General features: G+C 41.3%; 1 long non-coding RNA gene across 2 annotated transcripts in view; it reads right to left on the bottom strand.

Moving 5' to 3' along the window:
• LOC142662397 (uncharacterized) overlaps positions 1-19,234 on the bottom strand; it is a 65,982-nt gene that overhangs the window by 17,902 nt on the left and 28,846 nt on the right. For both annotated transcript variants that reach the window (XR_012850921.1, XR_012850920.1), the window contains one exon: positions 10,371-10,427. This is a non-coding gene — a long non-coding RNA (uncharacterized LOC142662397). The remainder of the gene's footprint in view (positions 1-10,370; positions 10,428-19,234) is intronic.

Raw genomic sequence — 19,234 nt, 5'->3', positions numbered from 1 at the left:
TGCCATTCACTACTATGGGAGTTACGGAAACAGCGCAGCTCAGCGGGCTACGCTGTTTTCTTCTTCATTGTCGAAAATCACACGCATTAGCCGCATCACAGAGCGGAAGAACGGGGTTTAGGGTGCCCCGTTCTAGAGATAGGCGTGGGTCCCAGACAGGGCCGGACTGGGACTTAAAATCAGCCCTGGCATTTTTAAGCAGACAGGCCACCGCAGGCCATGCGCAGCCACCAGTGTTGGGCTGGGACCACCTTTCAGCTATACAAGACACGGGGAAATTTATTAAAACAGGTGTAAATAAAAAGAGGAATAGTTCCTGATAGCTCCAACTCCAATGAATCCACTGCGTTCCCACGAGAATAATGAACATGCTCATTATTCAAGGATTGCGGAACCTAAAAAAAATTGAAGCAGACTTATTTCTGCTGCATGTGAATGGGGTATAAAATAGCCCATTCACTATTAATGGATGCAGAATGTTAGTGGATTTGAAAGGGATTTGGGTGTGGAATCAGGGACTTAGTCCTAATCAAATCCTGATTGTGTGATCATGGCCTAATACTGACGTACAAAGATTGCAAATTATACCAGTATACAATGCTAAAATATCACCACACAAACTAAATAGCATGATTTCAATGTCATATTCAGCCATATACACACACACACACACACACGCACACATCCTGGAAACGTGACGCACAGATGCAACCCAGAAGCTGGACACATGCTGCATTCGTGCCACTCACACCTAGGACACATGCACATGCACACCACTCACACTTATGACTCATGCTCAGTACATATATACAGCACCAGAACCAAGCTCAGTACATATATACAACACCAGAACAAAGCTCAGTACATATATACAGGACCAGAACCAAGCTCAGTACATATATACAACACCAGAACAAAGCTCAGTACATATATACAACACCAGAACCAAGGTCAGTACATAAATACAGCACCAGCACAAAAAAAGCTGAATTTAGTGCAACCCCTGCGTATAGGTTTGTACAGCGTAAAACTACATCTCCCAGCATGGATCGAACAATGGTAGGGATATGCTGGGAGATGCTGTTTCACAAAAAAACAAAACATACCACCCATCATCTCGCTGCAGATCATACAGTGACTACATTACTGATTAGAGGCAGAATAAACATTTATATTAAGTGACTGACCGGTGACGTCTCAGATTCTAGTTGTTCTTTTACTCTTTTCTTCTCCGTCCAGTTCAGACCTCTATGATGACTTCTCCCGGCCATGACCCATTTCTGCAGAGTTTGCCGCTCAGATGTCTTCAGCTACTCACTATTCAAATATTTCTGCACCTATAAACGAAGATACAATTCTCATGGTGACACACACTGTACCCCTAAATATAATAGCGCCATACACTGTGTCCCCGATTATACTAGCACCATACACTGCACCTCTAATAATAATAATAGCACCATACACTGTGTCCCTGATTATAAAAGCACCATACACCGTGTCCCACACACACGCTGCTCCCAATAGATATTGCCCCCATAGAGACCCATGTAGATAGTACCACCATAGAGCCCCATGTAGATAGTGCCCCCATAGAGCACCCTGTATATAGTGCCCAACATATAGCCCCCCTGTAGATGGTGCCCCACATGACGTCATCGCACCGCTAGCATAGTTGAAAGGCACTGATTGGCGGGGCAAGTCATTGTAAAGCAGGTACAATTAGTGCAGGAGAACAAAGATCAGTACATAAATCCAGAACCAAGCTCAGTACATATATACAGCACCACAACAAGGTTCAGTACATATATACAGCACCAAAACTAAGCTCAGTACCATCTGCTCTGCAATTTTATATTATAAATATATCCTATATAATTACAGGACAAGAACAAAGATCAGTAAATATATTCATCACCAGAACCAAGCTCATATATGTATACACACACACACACACACACACACACACACACACAAACACCAGAACCAAGTTTATACATAAATATAGCACTAGAACCAAGCTCAGTACATATATACAGTACCAGAACAAAGCTCATACATGTATACACACACGCACCACCACCAAGCTCAGTACATATATACAACACCAGAACCAAGCTCAGTACTAGAAACAAGCTTAGTACATATATACATCACCAGAACCAAGATCAGTACATAAATCCAGAACCAAACTCAGTACATATATACAACACCAGAACCAAGCTCAGTACTAGAAACAAGCTTAGTACATATATACATCACCAGAACCAAGATCAGTACATAAATCCAGAACCAAACTCAGTACATATATACAGCACCAGAACCAAACTCAGTACATATATACAGCACCACAACCAGGCTCAGTACATATATACAGCACCACAACCAGGCTCAGTACATATATACAGCACCACAACCAAGCTCAGTACATATATACAGCACCACAACCAAGCTCAGTACATATATACAGCACCACAACCAAGCTCAGTACATATATACAGCACCACAACCAAGCTCAGTACATATATACAACACCAGAACAAAGCGCAGTACATCAATACAGTACTAGAACAAAGCTTAGTACCTATATACATCACCAGAGCAAAGATCAGTACATAAATCCAGAACCAAGCTCAGTACCTATATACAGCACCACAAGGTTCAGTACATATATACAGCACCACAACCATGCTCAGTACATGTATACAGCACCACAACCATGTTCAGTGCATATTATATATACATACACACACACCCACACACACACACCAAAACCCAGCTCAGTACAAATGCATTTCAGTACAGAGATCATTTGCAAAGTTGGGTTAGCAGCTTCCAGTATGACCTGAACAATGGTAATGATATACTGGGAGTTGCTTACACCCCAAAAAATAGTACCCTCCACCATCTGTACAGATCATACAGTAATAATTAGGCTTCATTCTCACCTGCATTGGGTTCCGTTCATGGGTTCAGTCAGACCTTTCCATCAGGGGAACCCACGAGCGGAAACCAAACGTAAACCATAGCTTTCCGTTACCATTACCATTGATTTCTGCAGTATTTAAACTACAAGTAAAATAAATACAACAGGTATAGCGTTCTGCACTCATACCCACTTTATATATATACACACACACTGTAATGTCCGTGGCTGCAGGCTGTCAGCTCCAATCTCCCTCTGACAGCCGCATCCACGAGTCGGCAAGCGCTGGCCCAAGCCACTCACCTCAGCTGGATCCCGTAGGGTGCGCGCGCACGCTCGTGCCCACTCTTAAAGAGCGGGCACGAGCGTGCGCACCGGACTTCTCATGAACTTGAACCCGTGAGTACCCTGGACTATAAGAGGGGGCCAGCCCCCTCTTAGATGCCTGAGCGTTGTGGTTTCCCTAGTTTGTCTATGCAATGGTTTCCTAGTGTGGTTCCTGTTCCTTGCATTCCATACCTTCCTGGTGGAGCACTGTGCTGTGCTAAAGTCGTGTCGTGCTGCATCCACGTCTGACCTGCTTCACCTCACCTGACGTCTACCTGCTGCCTAGTCCTAGCCGAGCCTGCCCTGCTGCTGTCTGAGCTGCCACAGGTACCTATACGAACTATAGACAGTGACCTGCGCCCTGTTGGCCAGCTGCTATACCGCCAAGACGGTACGGCCTAGTGGGTCCACAGACCCTTCGTGACACATATATATATATATATATATATATATATATAGACAGTGACATCAAGGGCTTCCCATGGCTCAGCGCTTGAAGTAGCACTATGTCCAGGGAGTCCTCGGTGAGCAGAGAAGCTCCCTCTGTTCCTACGCTCTGTGTGAATGCTGAAGCAGGGAGCTGACAGTTCCCTGCTTTAGCATTCGGTTTAACTGTATCTGCATCCTGAGGATGCAGATACAGTTAATACCGGAAGCCCGGGACATACCACCGACCGACCGGGACAGCAGGACACCTCCCGAAATCCGGGACTGTCCTGCTGAATCCAGGACGGTTGGGAGTATGTATGTGATACTGTCTGCTCAGCCGCTGTATCTAATCCGATCATGTGTGATACTGTCTGCTGAGCCCTGTATCTAATCCTATCATGTGTGATACTGTCTGCTGAGCCCTGTATCTAATCCTACCATGTGTGATACTGTCTGCTGAGCTGTGTATCTAATCCTATCATGTGTGATACTGTCTGCTGAGCTGTGTATCTAATCCTATCATGTGTGATACTGTCTGCTGAGCCCTGTATCTAATCCTACCATGTGTGATACTGTCTGCTGAGCCGTGTATCTAATCCTACCACGCGTGAGTCCCAGAGAACTACATTCCCAGTCATTTAATGTTCGTGAATTAAAAACAAAAACCCCTTTGGAATCGTCTGCCTCTTCGCCGGATTAGTCGCGTTTTCCTCCAGGGCGCGCCGCCGTTAACGAGCGGATTTGAACAAGTTGCAGCATTTCCTTGGTGGTGACACATTCCCTTCATACATCCAGAATTACAGAATTTTCCGCTCTCCACATACGACTCCTGGCCCAAGACCAACGTCAATGTGTGTGAGTCAGGGGCCGGGGTGAGACCGCTGACAATGAGGCGGCAGGAGGTGCCCGGCCCAGGCTGCCAGCTTTATGAATGAGCTGTCGGCATCGAAGAACACGGAGTAATTGATGAAATCTGTGCACATCCTGAATTCATGCTATAAAGCCCGGGTCGTCCTCTTGTAAGAACTTCTCTAATATCCCATTTAGCTGCTTCTCAGTCTTGATCTTGATCTCATTATTATGCAGTTATAGAACACCCCCCCCCCCTTCTTGTGTCAGTCTTTACTGTGGCCCTGGCATTCCGTTCATGAATCAGCTCAGAAATAACAAATATAGACGTTGGGTGGAGGCCACAGAGATGATGAAGCAGGAGGAGGACGATGACCATCACGATGAGACATGGACCGGACCTACTGAGTGGATGCCAGATCCTGCCGATCCCTTGTATGGCTGAAGGTGACTCATCGAGATCGTCCATAATCGGCGGAGCCTGGTTACTTGTCCAGGAAACTAAGGTGGAAGCTGCTCCCGTGAGTCATGGACCATTCATGAAATCTCAGAACTTTCTACTTGTCCCAGACCGGAGATGAGTCATTCTGGAAAAGACAAGTGCAGACCCGGCGATGGGAGAGACGGGAGGCAACGGACAGGCAATACGGGCCGAAGACCACGCTCTGTGGATGCAGAAAATGAAAGGGGCAACTGTGGCCTCCAACTGGGGGTTTTCCAGCTCTTGTAAAACTACAACCACAGTTTTTCTGAGCATGCTGAGAGTTGTAGTCTTACAGCAGCTGGAGAACCTCAGGTTGGAGACATCCAGTCTGACGCTTCTATCAGCAAAAAGATAAAGTAGTATTATAATGTAACTGTAAAAGTGAAAAAATACTCGTAATGGCCTCTGCTGTGTTGTCCCCAGTGTTTACAATGTGAGCAGCTGAGTATGGGTGGGACTGTTGTGTGATTGACAGCTTTTCCTCCACAGTCCTGTGCTGGGAGATGAGCGCTGTCATTTTTAGGCATAAATATTAGATACTTCTCCCTTGGATCCCACACAGCGATATTTGTCTCCATCTCCCGAAGACCCAGAGTGAAGAAACGGCGCCGATCCGGAAGACGACGCACGAGGACGTTTATTATCTTCAATCTGCAGCGTTTTAGACGTTAATTCCTTAACCCCTTCCCTCCGCAGCCATTTTTTGGATTTTCACTTGTTTTTTCCTCCCCACCTTCCAAAAGCCATAACTCGTATTTTTCCATCAATATCGCCGTATGAGGGCTTGTTTTTTGCGGGACGAGCTGTAGATTTCGACAGCACCATTTTTGTACCATATAATGTAGTGGGAAACGAGAAAAAATATATATGTGGGGTGGAATAGGAAAAAAAACTGTGAATCTTCAACTTTTGGGTGGTTTTGTTTTTACGGCGTTTACCGTATGGTAAAAACGGCGTGTTATTCTGCGCGTCAATACGATTACAGCGATACCGAATTTATACAGTTCTCTTTATGTTTTGCTACTTTTACAAGGAAAATACTGAACGTTAAAAATAACATTTGAGTTTTGTCGCCACATTCTGAGAGCCAGAACGGTTTTATTTTTCTCTCGATTTAGCCGTGTGGGGGCTTATTTTTTGCAGGGCGAGCTGGGGTTTATATTGGTACCATTTTGAGGTACGTGAGACTTTTTATTTCATTTTTTGTGGGAGAAGAAGGGACCAAAAAACAGCAATTCTGATGTTTTACATTTTTTACGGCGTTCACCGTGCGGACTAAATAATGATATCTTGTAATAGTTCAGACTTTTACGGACGCGGCGATACCAGTTATGTTCGCTTTTTATTTTTTTTACATTGTGCTTGACGGAAAATGTGAAAAGGTTTTTGTTTTTTTAGCTTTTAATAATTTTTTTTTGTTAAAAAAAACCTTTATTTTACTGTTTTTTACTTTTATACTTGCCCCCCCCCCAGGGGACTTTAACCAGCGATCGTTAGATCGCTTGCACGAAGGCTGACAGTCTCCTATGAAGGCTTCATAGGAGTACAAAGATGGTGGACCTGGGGGACTTAGGCCCCCAGGCAGCTGTGCCACCCAACGGCACCCCCTGATCTTGCCACGGGTGGGCCGTTGGGACGTTGCAGGGGGTCAACCCCCTGTTTTTAGTCAGTTAAATGCCGCGATCGCTATTGAAAGCGGTATTCAACGGGTTAAGCAAGTGGGATCGTGCTCGAACGGGATCCTGCTCGTTACCCGGAAGTGTCAGCTGTAACACACAGCCGACACACTCGCTCTATGGAGCGGCCTCAGCCCGTGAGCCCGCTCCATATTCCCCCACCCGGCGTGCGTCGTATATATACGGCGGATGTCGAGAAGGGGTTAAAGAGAACCGGTCCCTCTCCGGACAGGTCTCGTTTAGTAAATACTGGCATCATAATGGATCATGTTTCCCTAGAACTCCACACGTTGTGCCGTTCCTCCGTTATTCCTCCTAGAAATGTATGAATAAATTGACAACTAGGTGTTGGTTGGGGGTGTGTCCCTACAAAAATCTGACAATGTCCAATCAGAGTGGACAGATGAGACTGTAGGGACACGACTGACAAGGGGAATGGCAACAGTTGTCAATGTTAGGCTATGAGCGCACGCAAAATCAAAAACATCTGAAAATACGGAGCGGATTTCACGTTTTTTTACGGACGTTTTTTCTATAGAGTCAATGATAAACGGCTCAAGATTTGACATGCACTTTTTCGCTGGTGTTTTTTTTTAACAAAACGGCCTCGTAACAAAATAGCCCGTCGGAACAGAACGCCGTTTTCCTATTGAAATCAATGAGCAGATGTTTGGAGTCATTCTGCCTCTAATTTTTCGCCCGAAAAACAGCCGAAAATAAGCCGTGTGAACATACCCTTAATCTCGGAGGAATATCAGAGGAACGGCGCATCGTGGAGTTGTATGAAAAGCTGCTCTGGAATTGTTATTTCAGGAGGAATACGAGTATTTACTAAAATAGAGACGTCAGGAGGGGGGACCGGTCCTACAGGGGTCTTTGTAAATGAAACCCAATCATTGTGAACATTTACTTAGGGTTTCAATTCCTCACCTTTTTGAAGATCTGTTTGTTGTCACTGAATGGATTGTTTGCATCTTGACGGTAAGGCTGGATTCACACGAGCATGTTCGGTCCGTAAAGGACGGAACGTATTTTGGCTGCAAGTCCCGGACCGAACTCAGTGCAGGGAGCCGGGCTCCTAGTATCATAGTTATGTACGACGCTAGGAGTCCCTGCCTCTCCGTTGAACTCCTGTCCTGTAATGAAAACATGATTACAGTATGGGACAGTTGTCCTGCAGAGAGGCAGGGACTCCTAGCATCGTACATAACTATGATGCTAGGAGCCCGGCTCCCTGCACTGTGTTCGGTCCGGGACTTGCGGCCGAAATACGTTCCGTCCATTACATACGTAACATGCTCGTGTGAACACAGCCCAACACCCCATCCTGAGCCAGTCCTGTTCCCACAGCTGTAGGGCTCGTAAAGCCGGCGCTCCACCGAGACTTTTATTTACTGATTGATTTTAACTATAGTGACAGCTGCAGCCCAAATAAATACATTCAGCTGCCCGCCATCTCGTTGGCTGCAGCTGTCACTCAAGAGTTAAACTCAATCAGTACTACAACAAAAAGTCTAGGTGCAGCCCTGGAGTCCTGAGACACTGTGACGAGCTCTGCACCTGTGGTAGCAGCACATGCCAGGGCAGGTTCTCCACGTAGCGGAATTTCTGCAACAAAATTCTGTGCAGAAATTCCGCAGCATTTACAGGAGCAGCAAAGTGGATGAGATTTAGAAAACCTCCTGCCCGCGCTGCGGAGAAAAACCGCAGCGTAAACGTCAATAAACTGACCTGCGGTGCGGAATTTAATTCCATGTCAATTTATGCTGCGTTTTCGTTGCTTTTCTGTTGCGGGTTTTCCACATTGAATTCAATGGCGACACAAAACCCGCAACAGGAGGCAGCGTTTAATATTCTGATAGACGATGATTATCGCTCCTGATTATCAGCGCGCTACGTTCCCACAAAACTTCTGTAAATAAATCCTGTACTATCGAAATAAGACGCTGCTTCTCCCCCTATGCATTGGACTATTCCGCACATCCATAGTTATATGAGTTCTAATGTAGTGCTGTTCCTCTAAGGTTTATTCCCATTCACTCAAAGCAAGCAGAGGTATTACCTGAATGGGAGGTCCCAGAGACCATACTCCGCACCATACACTTTACGACTACACGGAGCCCCTTTAACTAATGGTTGCATTTTCACGGTTAATAATACTGCTCAGGAGATCAGCGGCGCCTCAGGCCTTATCCAATCATTAGGTCGTTTTGCTTGTATAAAAATCTTGTAGAACAAACTATATACACGTATAATATGATAACCTGCAGGCTACACCCTGGGTGCACTTTATTACGGCCCCTGAGTCGCCCTCGCGTGTGAAGGTTTATAATATTTTATCTTGTCTCTTGGTCCGTCTCCACAGACACTTCCACTTTGCTGCTATACCTGTGTCAGTCTCCACTGTCGTTCTCTGATTCTATTCATGAACCAGAAGGTCCAGGATGAACAGCGCTATAGACTCTTTCCAAACAGAGAATTGCGCCAGTTCATGGAATTGCGGGAGGGCGGCAGAAAAATGAATATAAACGATAAGATAAATATAAGGACGATATAATCAGTAACAAAGCTGCACCTGTGACCGGTGGGGTCCTCCGGCTCGGGGGTCTTTACTGTAATTGACTGAGCATTTGGCTGTATGTTTTATATGGTGTCACCCGCTCCGGACTTTTCATGTCACATCAGGATTTTCGTTCCTCCGGCCTCCTTGTCCTTCCCCCCTGAATCGTGGCCTCTTTGTGAACCGAGGCTGGAATTTCATGTTTGGTTCCCGGACTCCTTTGAAATTCTACATTTTTGGCCGCACTGTGAGCTCGTTATCCAGATAAAGGAGGGAGCACCTCGGGGAAAAGAGAAATCAGGAGGTTGCGGCGTCCGCGCCATTCACGTGTCCTTGTTTGTATGACTTACGTGGTTTTAACGCGTCGCAGGCGAAATTAACCGCAACACATGAGAACGGCGAAGAAACCGACACATTTAGATAAATAGTAATCAATAAAAAACGGAAGAACAGATCCACTACCTCCGAATGTACAAACACATCTATGCCACAGGGTGTATATACAGTGTATCACAGATGATCTTCTGGGTGAATGGTCAAAAATTACTACAGACCCCAAAATCTTGTAGAAAAGACCCCAGAAAAGTGGAAGATATTTTACTGCAAAGGAGGAACCAACTCTATATTAATGTCTATGGATTTAGAATGGGATGTGATCAAATCTCCTGGAGGTGGAATGTGTAGGTGTCTCAATACTTTTGTCCTTGGAACCAATTTTTTTACTTGCCCTGGAGCAATCTCCTACCATGTTGTGTTTACAGCTCCTATGCGGACGTATGTGTCTACATGGCTGCAGGCTATAACCTGATCGAGCAGTTATGTGTTACGTCACTCCCTCTGCCTCCCATTACTAATAAACTAATCGACAGTTGTATTGGCAGTGAGAGTAGAGTAGCACATGACTGCAGGATCAGACTACACAGGATGTGTTTGTAGTCTGTAACCATGGAGATATATAACTAAAATAAGTAAAGATTAAGTAGATGGCAATAAACGATCATCCAGATCCAACTACTAAAAAAATGTCAGCGCCAATTCAACTTTTCTTAGAAGTTCTCTCCATGTCATGGGAGGTCACACACTCGTCTCTGGAGTGTTCAGTTTAGAACATGAACTCACTTCCTGTCTGTATTGCGGTTTCATGATGTCACTTCCTTTTTGGCATCGCCTCTTTTCCTGTAATAAGTGAGTAAATCAAAACAGAATACATTGTAATAATAGTGCTGCAATAATTCATTGGGTACTAATTATAGAATTGAATATGAATTATTAACTTGTAATTGTTTTTCCACCACTGTTCCTACTGTTACAGCACAGAAATCAAAATTAAACACTTCCCCATAATTACATGACATTACGTACCTTATACGAATCCTGAGCTACAGCTTGTATTTTACTCCAGAGCTGCACTCACTATTACACTCAGGATCAGTACAGGATAAGTAATGTAATGTATGTACACAGTGACTCCACCAGCAGAATAGTGAGTGCAGCTCTGGAGTATAATACAGGATGTAACTCAGGATCAGTACAGGATAAGTAATGTAATGTATGTACACAGTGACTCCACCAGCAGAATAGTGAGTGCAGCTCTGGAGTATAATACAGGATGTAACTCAGGATCAGTACAGGATAAGTAATGTAATGTATGTATACAGTGACTCCACCAGCAGAATAGTGAGTGCAGCTCTGGAGTATAATACAGGATGTAACTCAGGATCAGTACAGGATAAGTAATATAATGTATGTACACAGTGACTCCACCAGCAGAATAATGAGTGCAGCTCTGGAGTATAATACAGGATGTAACTCTGGATCAGTACAGGATAAGTAATGTATGTATACAGTGACTCCACCAGCAGAATAGTGAGTGCAGCTCTGGAGTATAATACAGGATGTAACTCAGGATCAGTACAGGATAAGTAATATAATGTATGTACACAGTGACTCCACCAGCAGAATAGTGAGTGCAGCTCTGGAGTATAATACAGGATGTAACTCAGGATCAGTATAGGATAAGTAATGTAATGTATGTACACAGTGACTCCACCAGCAGAATAGTGAGTGCAGCTCTGGAGTATAATACAGGATGTAACTCAGGATCAGTACAGGATAAGTAATGTAATGTATGTACACAGTGACTCCACCAGCAGAATAGTGAGTGCAGCTCTGGAGTATAATACAGGATGTAACTCAGGATCAGTACAGGATAAGTAATATAATGTATGTACACAGTGATTGCACTATTTATATCAATTAATTCTAGGTATAAACTGTAATATGAAGTTGAGAGGTGTACGTAACCCTTGAAGAAAGAAATGATACATTTTGGTATTACGCATGTAGCAATATTTATTTATTATTGTATTTTTATGTTTCTTCTGTAACACCAATGTATTCTGCAGCGCTGTTTAAAAGCTGTTATCCCTGTCCCCAGGAGGTTCACAATCTAAATTCCCTATCTGTATGTTTTTAGATATTTTAATAGTCTAAACAATCCGATTTTCTAAACTTTAGGTTCTGATGGCCCAATCCTGAAACCTGGACTATTAGTTGCCAGATGATTGGAAGTTCTATATATACGGTACAAACATTCCTCAGCCAGTACTTGTTCCTGCAAACTTCACAGACATTTATTTAAGGACACATTTTGGGGTGAGGCTAAAAACTGTCGAAAAAGTGTCTTGACTCCAGGAGTCTCCTTCCTTTCCTGTTGTAAACACTGGATGTCCATTGATTTCAGTGTGTACCTGTCATGTTGTATAAGCATAAACATTGTGGCCCTATGTCACAAACCCCAACATCCCCCATCCCCCACCAACAGATAATAAAGAATAAGGGTATGTGCACACATAGTGACCAAAAACGTCTGAAAATCCAGAGCTGTTTTCAAGGGAAAACAGCCCATGCTTTTCAGACATTTTTTGAGCAACTCGCATTTTTCGCTGCGTTTTTCGTGCCGTTTTCGCGGTGTTTTTTACGTCCGTTTTTGGAGCTGTTTTCACTGGAGTCTATAAGAAAACAGCTCCAAAAACATCCAAAGAAGTGTCCTGCACTTCTTTTTACGAGGCGTAATTTTACGCGTCGTAATTGCCGTACGACGCCTAAAATTACGCGTCGTGGGAACAATACAGCGTTATACCCATAGAAAGTAATGGGCAGATGTTTGTCAACGTATTTGAGACGTTTTTTCAGACGTAAAACGAGGCAAAAAACGCCTCGTATACGTCTGAAAATAGGTCGTGTGAACCCAGCCTAAGCAGCAATATCAAAAAGGGTTGTGACTCCTGGGGAGCGCTTTAAAACACGTGACTATCTTCCATGAGTTTCCCGCATCAGGAGACACCACGTAAACCTTTCTATATCTGTGAACGTTTATGAACAAATTGTAGAGTCGCTGAGTTACCGACAACATGAAATAGTCCAACACCATAGACGCACTAAGGATGAAACAGGAGTCGGCTATTTCTATTTATCAACACAATAGCTGGAAGGATTTACTTTCTATTTTAGTATCATTTAAATCTGACAGAAGACGGGTAACACTGCTGCAAATCAGACATGGGATACTAAGAGGGCAATACAGAGAGAGGTAATAACAGCAAGATACAAAATAAAGACAAAGACAGTCGTTTGGTAAAACAAATAATACATTATTTTCAATGTTTCTCCCATCATGTCTCCATGTCGTCACCTGCTGTGTTATACAATTTGTATCAGCCAATACGTGCGGGGGCTTGGAATTTACAATTACTTTGTGCATAATTCTGCCTAACAATTCACATTTATCTATTGACAAAGTGTAACTTCTTATACATTGCTTTCTACGTACAAGAATACAACTGCTATAATACTGCCCCTATATACAAGAATATAACTACTATAATACTGCCCCCTATATACAAGAATATAACTACTATAATACTGCCCCTATATACAAGAATATAACTACTATAATACTGCCCCTATATACAAGAATATAACTACTATAATACTGCCACCTATATACAAGAATATAACTACTATAATACTGCCACTATATATAAGAATATAACTACTATAATACTGCTCCCTATATACAAGAATATAACTACTATAATACTGCCCCCTATATACAAGAATATAACTACTATAATACTGCCCCCTATATACAAGAATATAACTACTATAATACTGCTCCTATATACAAGAATATAACTACTATAATACTGCCCCTATATACAAGAATATAACTACTATAATACTGCCCCCTATATACAAGAATATAACTACTATAATACTGCTCCTATATACAAGAATATAACTACTATAATACTGCCACTATATACAAGAATATAACTACTATAATACTGCCACTATATACAAGAATATAACTACTATAATACTGCCACCTATATACAAGAATATAACTACTATAATACTGCCCTATATACAAGAATATAACTACTGTAATACTGCTCCCTATATACAAGAATATAACTACTATAATACTGCTCCTATATACAAGAATATAACTACTATAATACTGCTCCCTATATACAAGAATATAACTACTATAATACTGCCACTATATACAAGAATATAACTACTATAATACTGCCACCTATATACAAGAATATAACTACTATAATACTGCTCCTATATACAAGAATATAACTACTATAATACTGCACCTATATACAAGAATATAACTACTATAATACTGCCCCTGTATACAAGAATAGAACTACTATAATACTGCCACCTATATACAAGAATATAACTACTATAATACTGCCCTATATACAAGAATATAACTACTGTAATACTGCTCCCTATATACAAGAATATAACTACTATAATACTGCTCCTATATACAAGAATATAACTACTATAATACTGCTCCCTATATACAAGAATATAACTACTATAATACTGCCACTATATACAAGAATATAACTACTATAATACTGCCACCTATATACAAGAATATAACTACTATAATACTGCCCCTATATACAAGAATATAACTACTATAATACTGCCACTATATACAAGAATATAACTACTATAATACTGCCACTATATACAAGAATATAACTACTATAATACTGCCACCTATATACAAGAATATAACTACTATAATACTACCCCCTATATACAAGAATATAACTACTATAATACTGCTCCTACATACAAGAATATAACTACTATAATACTGCTCCTATATACAAGAATATAACTACTATAATACTGCCACTATATACAAGAATATAACTACTATAATACTGCCACTATATACAAGAATATATCTACTATAATACTGCCACTATATACAAGAATATAAGTACTATAATACTGCCCCTATATACAAGAATATAACTACTATAATACTGCCACTATATACAAGAATATAACTACTATAATACTGCGCCAATATACAAGAATATAACTACTATAAGGGCGGGTTCACACATGGCGGATTTTCACTTAAATTCCGCTGCGGACACTCCGCAGCGTTAATCCGCAGCGGAGCCGTTTCTCCATTGACTTTCACTTTAATTTCGCAGTGTTCGTTTACACGATGCGTACAATTCCGCTGCGGAGCATAGGCTGCGGAGCGGAATGTGGTGTCCGCAGCATGCTCTGTCTGTTGCGGAGCAGTGGCGGACTGGTTGCGGACTCATGGCGGAATTTCTCCATTGACTTCAATGGAGATTCTAAGTTCCGCAATGAAGTCCGCAGCTGTCATGCACATGTTATGTGTGGTGCGGAGCGTATTGGTTTTTTAACATGACATTTCTTCATTCTGGCTGGACCTATGTATTTCTAGGTCTACAGCCAGACTGAGGAAGTCAATGGGGCTCCCGTAATGACGGGAGCGTTGCTAGGAGACGTCAGTAAATAGTCACTGTCCAGGGTGCTGAAAGAGTTAAGCGATCGGCAGTAACTGTTTCTGCACCCGGGACAGTGACTACCGATCCCAATATACATGTATCTGTAAAAAAACATATAAGTTCATACTTACCGAGAACTCCCTTCGTCTGTCTCCAGTCCGGCCTCCCAGGATGACGTTTCAGTGTAAGTGACGGCTGCAGCCAATCACAGGGCAATCACAGGCTGCAGCGGTCACATGGACTGGCGCGTCATCCAGGGAGGTCGGGCTGGATGCCGAAGGAGGGACGCGTCATCAAGACAACGGGCGGTAAGTATGAATTTCTTTTACTTTCACTAGGGAAAGTGCTGTCCCTTCTCTCTATCCTGCACTGATAGGGAGAAGGGAAGCACTTTTCCTGCAGTCCGCAGCGGCCAGTCCGCATCAATTTTCTGCACATTTTGTGCAGATCCGCAGCCGTAATCCGCAACCCGGATTAGGTGCGGCATTGATGCGGACAGTTGCGGAGGAATTCCGCCATGTGTGGTCATGCCCTAATACTGCCCCTATGTACAAGAATATAACTACTATAATACTGCCCCTATATACAAGAATATAACTACTATAATACTGCTCCTATATACAAGAATATAACTACTATAATACTGCCACCTATATACAAGAATATAACTACTATAATACTGCCACTATATACAAGAATATAACTACTATAATACTGCCACTATATACAAGAATATAACTACTATAATACTGCCACTATATACAAGAATATAACTACTATAATACTGCCCCCGATATACAAGAATATATCTACTATAATACTGCCACTATATACAAGAATATAACTACTATAATACTGCGCCAATATACAAGAATATAACTACTATAATACTGCCTCCTATATACAAGAATATAACTACTATAATACTGCCTCCTATATACAAGAATATAACTACTATAATACTGCTCCTATATACAAGAATATAACTACTATAATACTGCCTCCTATATACAGGAATATAACTACTATAATACTGCCCCTATATACAAGAATATAACTACTATAATACTGCCCTCTATATACAAGAATATAACTACTATAATACTGCCTCCTATATACAAGAATATAACTACTATAATACTGCCCCCTATATACAAGAATATAACTACTATAATACTGCCTCCTATATACAAGAATATAACTACTATAATACTGCCCCCTATATACAAGAATATAACTACTATAATACTGCCCCCCTATATACAAGAATATAACTACTATAATACTGCTCCTATATACAAGAATATAACTACTATAATACTGCCCCCTATATATAAGAATATAACTACTATAATACTGCTCCTATATACAAGAATATAACTACTATAATACTGCCTCTATATACAAGAATATAACTACTATAATACTGCCCCTATATACAAGAATATAACTATTATAATACTGCTCCTATATACAAGAATATAACGACTATAATACTGCCCCCTATATACAAGAATATAACTACTATAATACTGCTCCTATATACAAGAATATAACTACTATAATACTGCTCCTATATACAAGAATATAACTACTATAATACTGCCCCTATATACAAGAATATAACTACTATAATACTGCTCCTATATACAGGAATATAACTACTATAATACTGTCCCATATATACAAGAATATAACTACTATAATACTGCTCCTATATACAAGAATATAACTACTATAATACTGCCCCTATATACAAGAATATAACTACTATAATACTGCTCCTATATACAGTATCCATAGCGGTACGGAAAGGTGTACGCGGCCAATAGAACCGGGCCGGGCCGTCATTGCGGGTCCTATACAGAATACTACCTTCTGTATAGGAATAGTATTATAATAGTTATATTCTTGTATATAGGGGCAGTATTATAAGGTGTCCGTACCACAGGACCATGCCGGGAATTATGGAGCATGTTCTACTTTTCATTTTTTACGGGCCGTGCTCCCGTGCAATCGCGGGCCGTGTGCATGAGGCCTTAGTAATAGATCTTTACATTCACAATATCTTATTTATTTAAAATAAAACTTCTGATAAACGATTTTAAAAATAATCTTAACAAATAATAAATATATTGTCTACAGGAAGGAAATCAAAATATTTACAAAATGGGAACAGACGAGAAGACAAAATAAAAGTCCAAGCGACAAACTTTACTTAATTTTTCAGTGTTTTTTTCTTTAAAGGGAGTCTGTCACCAGAAATGTACCTATCAAACTAGCAGCAGAGTATTATAATGTAGGCTCGTCTGAATCTAATGTTATTTTCCTTTTTCACATGAGCGCGTCCGTTGCAGAGAAAATCACTTTAATCAATATATGCAAATGAGCATTTTGGAGCAACGAGGGTGTCACCATTGCTGCAAAACGCTCCTGTGCCGCTATTCAGGCTCCACCCACTGCCCTATTGTCACTTTGTAAGTTTTTGTTTTATTTTTTTACGTTTTTTAATTATTTTTTTGTTATTTTCTCTATTTACATCCAGAGCTGCCTTCATAATTCTGCTGATATCATTATATACAGACAGCAGTCTAGCTCCACCCCCAATCTCAGCCATGTGACCTAACAGATGAACACTGTGTTACTGTCACATAAATCCCATAATGCACTGCTCAGATTCACTAATTTTCAGATATTCATTGTATTAAATGATGTATTTAAGGTGGAGTTGAATGATTATCAAGGCGGACATCCAGTTGTAATATCCTGCTTACCGACTATTAATTTTTATTAATATTGGCTATTTTTTTTTTTAGCTTAGCTGCACTGTTTATTAGATTCTCAGCTCCACCTCGTATATTAGCTCAGGCTGCTGCACAGTCCCTTCTCCATGCTTTACACTGCAGCTCCACTTGTTTCAAATAGCTCTGCTTTGTAAAAAAACAAAAGTTCAGGAGAGCATGAAAACCAGGTAAGAATACTCAAACTCCATCCAGATGTTACCCCTGGTCAGGTCAGGACCCAGGATCACCGATGACCACTGAGCCCCCGTGCCGCTCTTTTTATACTCTACGTAACATTTCGTAATTCCACCTGAAGCAGGAGCGTAGGAGGAATTTACTTGGGGCCTCTACTATATGACACACACAATGGTCTCGCTAAGGACTGGATCCTGGTGGTCTCTCCGCTATTTACCTGTGGGAACTATTGTAATTAATATGGCCGCCCCTGACCCATCACCTCTGAACACATTGGGGTGCAATGGAGAACTAATGCTGTTGCCCATAGTAACTCATCTTTCTGTAGACACCAGGGTAGACCACATAGTAACATTTTTTTCTAACTCTTCTAATGTCCACACCCGAGTCCATCCATGAAAATATTATCCAGACTTCAACACTCTCCAAATTCTAAGAAAATATTTATCAACAACCCTCCCCTCCCAGGTCAACTATTAAAGAGCTGGTCCAGTCTGCGGTATATAAAGTATAACCATTGTACAATGAAGCGTTCTGCAATTTTTGAATAGAATTTATGTTTCCATTGCTCACTATTTTCATGATCTCTGCTAGCTGTCAGGAAATGCAAACATTCTTGTTTACATCCAGAGGCAAAAAACCTGCCGAGACCATTAACCATCGCGACGTCTAGTGGAAAAGAGTTGCCTAGTTGAACTGCTCTTACTGTAAATACTGACAACTAAATCTTCTTTATTCTAGACATAGTGAATGTGCCCGAGTTATATTTGCCAGCCTAGGTATGAAAAGATTATTAGAGAAATCTCTGGTATCATGAACCTCAATATAAACATTTACTAGCACTTATTCTATGTGTGGTTTAACTAGGTACCATATTTACAAATGTGTGTTTTTATCATATATATATATATATATATTGTTCCTATTCTTTGTATCCCAAGATTGTATTTGCTTTAGCAGCAGCTACCTGACGTTGGTTGCTGCTGTTCACTTTATTATCTGCTAGTTTCATCCATAGACCTTTGATAGATGTTTAAGGATCCCTGTGTTTTTGGTTAGGAAGCAGATCCTCTGATGGTCTAATGGGGTATGAGTTTAATGGGGTATGGGGTACTTCTAAACCTAAGGG

This window comes from Rhinoderma darwinii, chromosome 10, assembly GCF_050947455.1.
Source record: "Rhinoderma darwinii isolate aRhiDar2 chromosome 10, aRhiDar2.hap1, whole genome shotgun sequence".
In the NCBI taxonomy this organism is placed as follows: domain Eukaryota; kingdom Metazoa; phylum Chordata; class Amphibia; order Anura; family Rhinodermatidae; genus Rhinoderma; species Rhinoderma darwinii.
This window is presented reverse-complemented; position numbering and strand designations above follow the sequence as displayed.